The sequence below is a fragment of the Mus caroli genome, chromosome 3 (genome assembly GCF_900094665.2).
Source record: "Mus caroli chromosome 3, CAROLI_EIJ_v1.1, whole genome shotgun sequence".
Lineage (NCBI taxonomy): Eukaryota > Metazoa > Chordata > Mammalia > Rodentia > Muridae > Mus > Mus caroli.
The window spans coordinates 78,455,675-78,466,912 of NC_034572.1; the positions used below are offsets into that span (position 1 = coordinate 78,455,675).

Genomic DNA, 11,238 nt, shown 5'->3' on the forward strand with positions numbered 1-11,238 from the left:
ACTTACTCCACTAGGATGGTGAATGGCCCTCCATTCAGGGATCTGCCAGGGCTGCTACCCTAGCCATGAGGTACACACTGCTACCTCGCATTTTACCTGGCTGGAGGGAGCTGAACTAGGGTCCTCTGAACTTGGGTCCTCGTGCTTACGTGGCTGCACTTCCCTCACTGAGCCGTGTCCTCAGCCCCTCAACCTTAAACATACTGATTCTAAGAGTTACTACACGTTCCTTAGTCTCCTAAAAGCAGATGCAGCAGCTGATCTTTCTATCTAGAGGCCATCACCGGGTTATTAATGTTCCTGATGGACACAGAAATATCCACCCTCAAACGCACTAAAGCCATCCAATGCTCAGCTCATGCCCTGGGGTTCCATTCTCTGCAAACGCCTAGCCTCGGCCAGTGCACTCCACTTTAAATGAAGCAGATGGCATCCTGTCTGAAGGAGTGTGTCTCCTCTTTCCAGTTTCTGTTTTATTTCTCCCTCCCTTTGAAAGTATTCATTGTCCCAACTCACTCTCTCTCTCTCTCTCTCTCTCTCTCTCTCTCTCTCTCCTTACACCTGATTCCCCCTCCCTGTTTCCCTCACCTCACTCAAAATGGGCAGGTAGTGGGATGGGTGGGCTGGGGTGGAGTTGGGGGAGGGAATCTCTAGGATGTGCCAGAAAGCTTGGATGAGAAAGGCCCCAGGGAGTCTATGAGGGTAACTCTAGCAGTGGGGGATATGGAGCCTGAAGTGGCCACCTCCTGTAGCCAGGTAGAACTCCTAGTAGAGATATAAGGATACCAGTCCACCCACAAAATCTTCAACCCAAACTGTGTTCCTGCCTACAAGAAGTACAGGGACAAAGATGGAGCAGAGACTGGGGGAATGACTAACCACTGACTGGCCCGACTTGAGACCCATCCCATGGGCAAGAACCAATCCCTGACACTACTAATGATACTCTGTTATACTTGTAGACAGGAGTCTAGCATTACTGTCCTCTGAGAGGCTCCCCCCAGGAGCGACTGATACAGATGCTGAGACCCACAGCCAAACATTAGACAGAACTCAGGAAGTCTTCTGGAAGAGTTGGGGGAAGGATTGAGGAACTTGGTGGGGAGAGGGACTCCACAAGAAGACCAACAGAGTCAATTAACCTGGACCCTTGGGGGTTCTCAGAGCCTGAACCACCAACCAAAGAGCATATGGGCTAGACTTAGGCCCCACACACATATGTAGCACATGTGCAGACTGGTCTTCATACAGTTCCCCCAACAACTAGAGCAGGGGCTGTCCCTGACTCTGTTGCCTGCCTGTGGATCCTGTTTCCCAGATGGACTGCATGTCTGGCCTCAGTGGAAGAGGATGTACCTAGTTCTACAATGACTTAATGTGCCAGGGTGAGTTGGTACTCAGAGGGCCTCCCCCTTCTCATAGGAGGAGGGAAGAGAGGAGAGGGGAGAGGGAGGGGCCATGTGAGAGGAGGACTGAGGGGCTGCAATCAGGATGTAAACTGAATTAACTAATTAATTAATTAATCAATGGAAAAAGTGTTCACTGTCATTGTAATTGTATCAGTACCAGGACCAATCCCTTTATACTATATTTCTTTCCTCCTTTTAATTTTCAGCTTTAAGAACCCACAGAAGAGTTTAGAAAGCAGATATCAGTGTAGATAGGCCATGAACAGCTGCACTGTGGATACAGGCGTGGCGCTCTCATATTAGTGGTTTGAATTACTTTTTATAAGATCTTGGTGCTCAGCTATGTTCTAGAAAGATGAGTCCAGGTGGGTAAAATATTCCAAATCAGCTGTCTCCTTTCTTTATTCTAATGAATAATGGACTTTATAGTAATGAAGTCCATTTGGATTTACTCTTTCAGAATCCACTAGAACTCCCACCACAGGCACATCTCTGGAGCACAAACACCTTCCCTCCCTTTTGGCTGCAACAGTGTGAGCACTCAAGCATTGAGAACAGCACATGACATCGTCTGACCACTTTTATAGGCTCTCAGTAACCCAAATATAATGAAGGAAGAGGATGCAGGAAAGCAACCACACTGGGGAAGGGAGTTCCACTGAGCAAGTGCACTTCACAGGCTGCCCTGCCTCTGTGGCTCGCTGCAATGGCCTGGCATTTTCTGCAGTTCTTGAGTGGGGCTTGCTGGGACTCAGCTAAAGCTGTCCTGAGGTTCATAGCTTACCGCCCCACTGCAGCGCACAAAGCGAGGCATACAGAGGACTTCCCCAGGGGTGAATGACAGTGACCCCTCAACTGAGAGCTGCCAGAGTTGAACAGAATAATCCTTCCACATCCTCTGCACTACTCAGCTTTGTAACTGTGGTTGGGACCTCAGAAATAAATAAATAAATAAATAAATAAATAAATAAATAAATAAATAAGGAGATTATGAAAATATGGACTAATAAATGGCTTCTGGATACATAGCTAGCAAAAATGAATTTAAAATAAAATCTATAGTTCATCTGAGGTGGTTTTGGAACAGCTCATACGTGCTATATTCCTCGAGTTCACTGCAGCCTTGGTTTTAAACACTTAGCATGGGGACTGCATACACTGTCATGCCACACAAGACCAAGAAACTCTGCTCAGATCCTACACTGCGGTACATTATGAGCTCAGATCCTACACTGAGGTACATTACGAGCTCTGGGGATTTTGTCCCTGCCCTTACAGAAGCACAACAGTTTGTCCTACGGGAAGGCTGTCATGTCAGTGTTTCCTGCCGTTCCTCCTCAGCACGTGGGTACGGCACTTCTGTGTCTTTGGATTGCATTATATTAGAATGCTTGCTTGTAGAACCTGCTGTTTGAGTTGCTAACTTGAGTTTCATAGAAAATTTGTTAAATTCTTAATTAGGACTAGGTCAGGATTTCTAACAATTTCTGAAATGATCCTAAACCGCAGTGCCACCACTCTGTACCATGTATTTATGTGAAGTGGTTTTCTCAGAACTGACAATTATAAAATCAAAGCATCAATCAACTCTGAAAAACACTGAAAATGTTCTACATCCTGCAGCATCAAATATTCAGTCAAGAATTAATATTTTATGGAAAAATAAATAGGCACATTCATCAGTATGCAACTTTGATTTCATATTAATAAATGGCAAAATTATATGTGTAATAAATAATTGCTTTTATTTTAATTTATTTTAATATGATTTATTAATATAAGTATTTGCTTTCCTTATCTATTTTATATACCCATGGTAGTAAAATATGAAATGCCCCCCCCCCAATAGACTCATATGTTTTAACACTTGGGGTCTAGTTGGCAGTGCTACTCAGGAGGCAGAGTCTGAGAGTCACTCATGGACAGCAGGCCTTGGAGCTATAGAACCCAGCCCTGACTCCTGCCTTCTCTCTTCTTCCTTTCTCCAGATACCATGTGACCGACTCTCTCTTCTGCTGCCACACTTCACACTATGATGGACTCTGTACCGTCCTGAACTATAAACCAAAACAACCCCGTCTCTCCTCTAGCCGCTTCTTGTTGGTTATGACGAGGAGAAAAGTAAGGAGCGCACCTGTGTATCCAGGGCCAGGTAGAACTTCTCAGGCAAAAGGAATTGCAATGAGTAAACAGCTAAGAAGTCTTGCTCTACCTGTGTCCTGGAGGCACAGGAAATGGATGCTCTTCCATCTCATTTCCCTTTTGTTCTTTCTTTTTTCTTGTGTGTGTGCATGCAGGTGCGTGTGTGCACTCACAAGTGCTTCTGTGAATGAAATTCTACTTGACCCTTGCCCGTGCTAGCATCATCTACTGTGCTACAATCTCATCTTTTTAGCACAGGCCTCCCTGTATGAACCAAGTAAACTCCATAGTCTTCCTGCCTCAGGCTCCACAGCATTAAGATCACACTTGGGTGTAGATACATTTTAGTGAGGGTCTTCAAAAATACTCAATGCCACTAAACTGAGCTAAACAGGAAGTGATGATCAGCTCCAAACACGGAGTTCCACTCCTAACCACAACACCAGGGGCGGCTAGTGAAAACCTCAACCCAAATGACAAGGCTAAATCTAAATAGGAAAGAGTGGAGAATGAATGGGCTGGGTGGTAGCTTCCTGGGACTTTACCAAGCACGGCTGGCCTGACGGTACTGAGAACCCCAGAAGCGGCTTCTGCTGCAGCAGCCTTCCCCACTGAGTCACACATGACCTTCCTAAGCTCAAAAGCCCAGCAATCAACTCGCTAGGATCCAAGTCTGTCCTCAGGGGCCAACATGAAAGGTGCGTTGTGCAGCTATTGTTTACTACTCTTAGGCTGCATAAATGGAAAGATTTTATTTCTTTTTTAGAAATCAAAGCTGTCATTAATAAGCTAAGAGGATTTAAGGAAGCACTTGGGGAGCAGCATTTACATAACATGCTATAAATATTAACAGCCCAGTCCCATTAAATATCAGCTGTAAACTCTTTACAGAGTGAGCTCACACTTACCTTAAACTGACACCCCAACTAGGGAGCCCTAGTTCCCTTCTTCCATCTTTTCTCCCCACTGTATACTTCAGAGCCTTTTATCCCAGAAAATCTTTCCTTACCCCATTATCATTCTCTCAGAAACTTCTTCTAATCCTCCCAGACAGGCAACGTCCTTAATGAGGATAAGACGAAGAGCCCAAGTGTGATCACTTGAAAGCTAACGATGGCCACAGAGGAAAGACCCTTCACCAGAGGAATGCACAGCAGAGCCTTCTGCCAGGGCCCCAGCACAGCATCAGCAAAACAAAGAAGTGGCAATGATGAAGGACAATGAGCTAGGACAGAAGGAGGGCCTTCTGCCTCAAAAGATGATCAGTATCCACCTTGTTCTATGAAGTGTGGCAGGTAACTACCAACTTACACAAAAATAGCCAGCTATACAAATCAACTTGCCATTCAAATCAACAAGTCCACACGTAGTGCAGGTTGACAATGCTATTTCATATTAAAGGTAGACCATAATGACTGATGTATCGTCAAAAACTCAAATTCCACCCCTGCCAAGAGATAAGATAAAGGCCTTGATAAGATAAAGAGAGCTGTAAACACTCAGAACGAACCTGCCCCTAGGCCAAGTGCTAGGGCAGAGCCTGCCTTGGGGACTTGGTTTTATGAGTGCTAGTCTAACGTAGACAATCCTTTGAAGCAAATCTTTATCCATACCCTCCATCTTCCTTCTGCCCTGGTTTACTTCTTTCTCCATGCCAGCTGCGTTTGCCAGTCCCTTAAAGTTGTGTGTTCTAAAAAGTATAGCTCAAGACTGGGTGAGGGAATTCAATTTGCTGGTTCACTAATGGTTTAGAACATTTTCAGATAGAAAATGTTAGTGTAGCCTGCATATAGTAAGGGCAAGTACTGTTCTGTGGAACTTAGGCATATATATTTTGTTAGAAATACAAATTGCAATACATTGTGTGCAGGTGTTTTGCCGGCATACCGTGGAATTATAGCGTGCCAGTGTACAAAAACCTGACTGAGAAGCAAAGTTATCCAACAAACACTGCATTAACACAGTTCTGACCTGCTGGGCCAGCCCATCACCTACCTGTCATCCATGCTGGACGACAACTCAGCAAAGTGCACAGGCTTGTCCCTGGCTTTCTGAACAGGATGAATTGAATTTACAGTCCTCCTACTTCTGTTTATCTTAGTCTAGATTCATAGTTTTAAAATTATTATCATCATTAGTATTATTATTATTATTATTTCAAGCTTTTCATAAATGGATCAAATGGACAGCTTGTTTTCTTTTAAAAGGGGGTTGTATGGATGTCACATTCTACTTCTACAAAGTCAAAACTCTATACCAGAACAAAAAAGGCCCAGCCATTGAGCCCACAGTTGCAGCAGCACGTTAACTTGATATGTAGGAGTGAAATTGAGCGTATAGACACCCTGACCCTTCTGTAATCAGCTCTAGTTGGGTGATCCCATTTGCATCTAAATTAGCACCAGAGTCCTCTCTGCGACAGCAGGTTTATATGTGTCTTGAAAAATAAATTTCCCACCTGCTAAGTGTTTCTTTGTGATCTAGTCACATTGGGGCAAACAGATGGATCCTACCTTCTGTCATTCAGGAGGGTGGCAGGCAGTAGGGGATCAGGTGACTATGACATACATTCTCCATAAAATAGAAGCCATCTTTCTTTGGCTTCTTCTCTGACGTCAGAGGAGAAAACTAACTAGCTGGTTCCATGGGTCAGTGCTCAGTACTTGTCCCTCATGTTTCTAACCAGTATGGAGAAACAGTAGGACCAGCAGAAGAAGGGAGATGTGTTACAGCACAGGAAACAGAAGGGAGAAAGTCTTTCCTGAACCTATTCTGGAGCCCGCTAGCTGCTGCCTGAAAAGCAAGCCAATGCGGCAGGCTTGTCCACTGTGGGCAGCCAAGGGCAGCCACAGGATGGCTCTTCACAGCCACCTCTTCCTTCTAAGAACACAGACCACCCAGAAACACATTCAAGTACAAAAGAGAAGACAGGCACTCTGGTTCCTAGAGAGTGACCCACCCCAAACTTTAGCCAAAAATCCAAGACAGAAAACATTCAATTTCTCAAGGTCTGAAAGCAGTCAGAAGCGATGAATCAGGCCCCCTCCTGTCTCCCTTCTGCTCCTCCACCTTAAGGCCACACCTTATACTGATGTCACTGCCAGAGGCAAGCTGAGAAGGATGGAGGTGACATTCAAATTACAAAGTTGAGTTACTTACTCCCAAAATATTTTTGAGAGAAGGAAATGAAAGAGATGGCTTCAGTGAGGGTGTCTACCGCATATTCTAAGGAAACTACCTTTAAAACAAAAGCCAGTCTCAGCCTCCTCCTGCCCGCATTTCTTCAGATCATCTGTAATATATTAAATAAGTCAGCAGGGACAGCAGACGCGCAGCGGGTCAAGATGCTTGCTTGACAACTCGAGTTTGATCCCCAGTGCCCACATAGTAGGATGAGAGAACCGACTCCTGCAAGTTGTTCTCTGTGCTCCACACTTGGGGCTTGGCATGCATGTGCACGTACACACACACACATAGTAAATATAATAAATGAATGTTCACACACGTGTGTCTGCCCATCTGTCTGTCTGTATGTATGTCTGTGTGTCTGTCTGTATGTATGTGTAGACTTATATTGCCTAGTAGAAGATGGAAACAGTCCCTGTGTGGTGAATACCTCTCCATCTACCCAATGGAAAGTAGGGTTGGGGCACTAAGACACACTCTGAAGGGCAGTGTGGTACTTTCAAGGCTGGAGGTTTCCTCACTGAAGCAGTTCTGTCTCAGCTGGCTCAAACTCGAGGCACATGATTAACATTTTTTTTCCTACCACCTCTGTCCCACAGGTACCTGGATTATCTGGGACCTGATCAACCTTCTCTCTACTCCTACTCTGTTTTCAGTATAAATAAAGATGGCCTATCGATCATACTGCTGACCATCGTGGAGATGGCACCTCCTGTGGTTCCTAACGTTACCCACATAGAAGGAATAGCCAGCTCTTTTCAATAAACATCTGCTGAACACATTGAAAACTCAGCACTTAGTGGTGGGGATGAAAAGACAACCCAAACACCACTCTAAGTGTTGTACTACACAAAAGCCAGAACACTGGGGTATTCTAAGACCTGGACTAGATCAGAACCAGGAGTTAGGGAGTCATGTGAGCCTCAGAGAGAAGGGCTACCAGCCCTGAACAGACAGTGGACTTCAGAGAGAGCACAGACTTTTCAGGTGGGCAGACTCAGTTTTTACTGTATGAACTACACAGTGCCATTAATCTCTCTGAGCTGCTTCCTCCAGTGTAAAGTGGGGGTGACTACATTCTCTCATATTTGAGAATTATAGACAAATGCACAGAGAGGACTGACAGGAAAAATGACTATTGTTTTCTGAGTTGGGGTGACCATTTAAAATAATCTAAATGAGGGTGGGGTGAGCAGGGGTACTGGTGACAGATGGAATAAAATGTGCTTCTTTAAGTGCACTTGGCAGTGGAGAGAAAGTACAGCAGTTCTTACAGAAAGAGAGCCCTCAGTCTCCCTCCTCTCCTCTTTCCCTTGTCAGTATTTTGCAGAATTAGGAGGGGCTGAGGTAGCTGCATTAGAAGGATCAGGAGACTCCAAAGAGTAAATAGATCCTAGGAGAGGAGAGTCTTACAGGGGACCCTGGATTCTCTACAACATTATTTTTTTCTGTTTGCCATGGGCATCTATTTAAAGATCATTCTAATCCCACAGAACCAGTTAAACAATGATTTAGAGAAGAAGTAATGGTGTTGTTGCCAACAAACAATGGCCATGTCTGAGAAGCCTCTGCTAACATGAGAAGTGGCCAAGCCATTCTTAAAACACCAATATGGTTTTTTCCCTTGCCCATCACTAACCACAAACCAACCCCCAACTCTCTAGAGGAATCAGCAAAGGGCTACTTTCACAGCTTCTTGTCCTGCTTCATATTCATATTATTTATACCTCCTAGCTTCATAATGTGATTTACCAGACTATAAATTAATATATGATTCAGTATAACTAAACCTCATCTAATGGAGTTTAGCTACTGAGATACTCCAAGCCAAGAATGATGTCACATGCCTGTCATGCTAGCACGTGGGCCAAGGCAGAGGCCATTATCCACAAACCTGTTCTTTGACTTGAGTTCAAAGAGGCTAGCCAGGGTTGCATAGGAATTTGGACCAGCCTATACAGAAAGATGAAGAAGGAAGGAGGAAGGGAGGGAGGGCATACTCCAAGTAGTATGTAAGAGTGAACTTCACAGTCTAACTCTGAGCCAGAATAGTGAGAAGACTGGGGTGGGAGTAACTCAAAAGCAAAGATGGGAGAACTGTCCCCAAAACAACTTCCTCCATCCCTTTCCATGTTAGAGTTTTGAAAACTGACTCTAACAACCCAGACAGGAATAAAATAAAAGTCCCTCCTAGAAAGGCAGTTCCTCCAAGAACAGGATTAGAGACGAAAGGCACTCTGAGACTGGACTGCAGAGTCAACAACATGGTGGATAAGTGTTGCCCAAATGCAATTTTCCTCTTAAACCAATCTTCTCCACTTCCTTTTTCTGGCCAAATCAGCATCGTTTTCACTTTTCTTCACATATTTATCCTTCTTCTATGACTGCCAACTTTCTGTAGAAACACACACATCTGACTACTGAGCCAGTTCTCAGAGGCCATAGTGCACTGTCCAGCATTTAGAACATACTCAATAGACTGAGGTGGACACAGGGAGATCTGCTATAAAAGAAGGAAAGGGAAGGAAACCTGGTGTCCACAGCCTGTGTTGGGGATGCCTCACTGGCATAGTAGGTACTTAGGTTCATCTGCTGATTATTTTTCTGAGTAACAGAAAATCTCCATTCAGAATGACTACTACTTCACTGAAAACACAGAGCCTAACTCAGGCCATGCTCTTGAATGAGAACAAGTCCGAAGAGTGATCCACCGGGGAAAAGACATGCTTCCTTGGGCTTTCCATCCATTTCTCTTCCAGATTAACACAACAGCCCTGTTCAATGCTGGTAATGCTGATTCTCAGCCCATGGTGGAAGGGAAATGTCTGGGCTAACATCTCAGGCAGCAGACCACAAGACGGCAGGGTTTCATCTTATGCCTGTACTTTCCCCCCAGACTCTATCTGCCTGCTGGGCTAAGTGCATCATTTTGGGGTGGAAATTTATATTTAGACCAATTTTCCCAGGCACAAAAACTATAACAGAAACAAGCTCTGATAACAAAAGACAAATTTCACTCCTGGCTTATTTTCCATGAACAACAAAGAATTCTCCACACAATGCAAAGACAGAAACCACACAGGTGTCTACCAGAACAAATTCAATAATTCTAGTCATTGTGGTCATTTTCCTCCGTTATTCACAAACCTGCTCATCATCTGGCACTGGATGGTCACAGCAGAGCATCTCATCAGAATGCAAGTCAAACAGAAACAAGGGGCAGCCTTTCTTACAGGAAGCCAGCATGGGGCAAGAGAGAGTCATGGCAAGCTAGTAACAAGCAGGCCAACCCCCTCTGCTGGGCTCCTCACCCTCCATTTCCTTACAACTCACCTGAAGATAAACTCACAGGGCATTTTCTGTTGATCAATTTTGAATGTTCTCTTAGGGTGGTGCATGGGGAAGAATAAATGACTCACACCAAACTTCAGATCGGCTCTTTCCCTCTTGTGTCTGCACTTGTTTCCGAGGTAACCCACCTGGCTTCCATGGATAAGATGGGATTTTGTGTGAGTTTTGTTTTGTGCCTTCTGTGTGAGGGAGGGTGAGGCCCTCTGTGCACTTGTTGGTATTGAAGAGAGAAATCTAATTTCTCACTTCAAATCAGAAGTCACTGGAAGTTTAATTTTTTCCTCTACAATGGGAAGAGAGCTCGGCAGATAGAACAGCATTACCTGCCTCAGACTCTAAAACAGAACTCTGTGCTCGTCTGTGTGGGAAGACAGTAGATAACACTTGGTCACCTAATTTCTGTGATTCTAAAAACAGTAAGGCCAGGTAAGAAGACCTGGAGCTGAAGGGACAGAATCAGGCACATCTAGGGGCAATTGCTTAATGCCACCTGTAGGCTTCCTGAGACACCCACCTCTGAGCCAACAGCAGCACTCACAGGGTACCTTAGTAGTTAGTGAAAGGGTCTCCTTGGATAGAGGTGGCTCTCCCCAGCTCGTGGTTTGTTTAACTGACCGTCTAGCCAGAGCACAGGGTGCTTTTTATCCCTTTAAGATTTGCCTCTGCAGCATAATTTATCTGTCTATTCCAGACTTTTTCTTGAATTTACACCACCATGCCTGTCCCAGAGTGGCTTTTTCTCTAATAGCGGGTAATAGTGAACATCTTCTCATGGGTATACTGACCACTTGTTTATCCACTTTGGAGAAATGTCTATCCAAGTCCTTTACTCATTTGTTTGTTATTTTTCTTATGTTGTTATAGAATTTATACATTGTAGATATTAATCCCTTGTCTAGTATATAATTAATCAATATGAACTCAAATTTAATTGTTTTTGCTACCTCTGCTTTTAATATCAATCCAAGAACCCACTGCCAAATTCACTGTCATGGAGATACATGTCTCTATTTTGTGGTGAGAGCTTTACCTATGGCATTTACGTTTTCTACTTCTGAGCTCCTGAGCTACTTGTAGTGTATGTATGGAGTGTGAGCTCCAGAGCTACTTGTAGTGTATGTATGGAGTGTGAGCTCCTGAGCTACTTGTA

The 11,238-nt window shown here is 44.4% G+C and overlaps 1 protein-coding gene across 1 annotated transcript in view; it reads right to left on the reverse strand.

The window, feature by feature from the left end:
• The window catches only part of Fam160a1 (family with sequence similarity 160 member A1), a 124,531-nt gene that overhangs the window by 29,239 nt on the left and 84,054 nt on the right, over window positions 1–11,238 (reverse strand). The window lies entirely within an intron of this gene.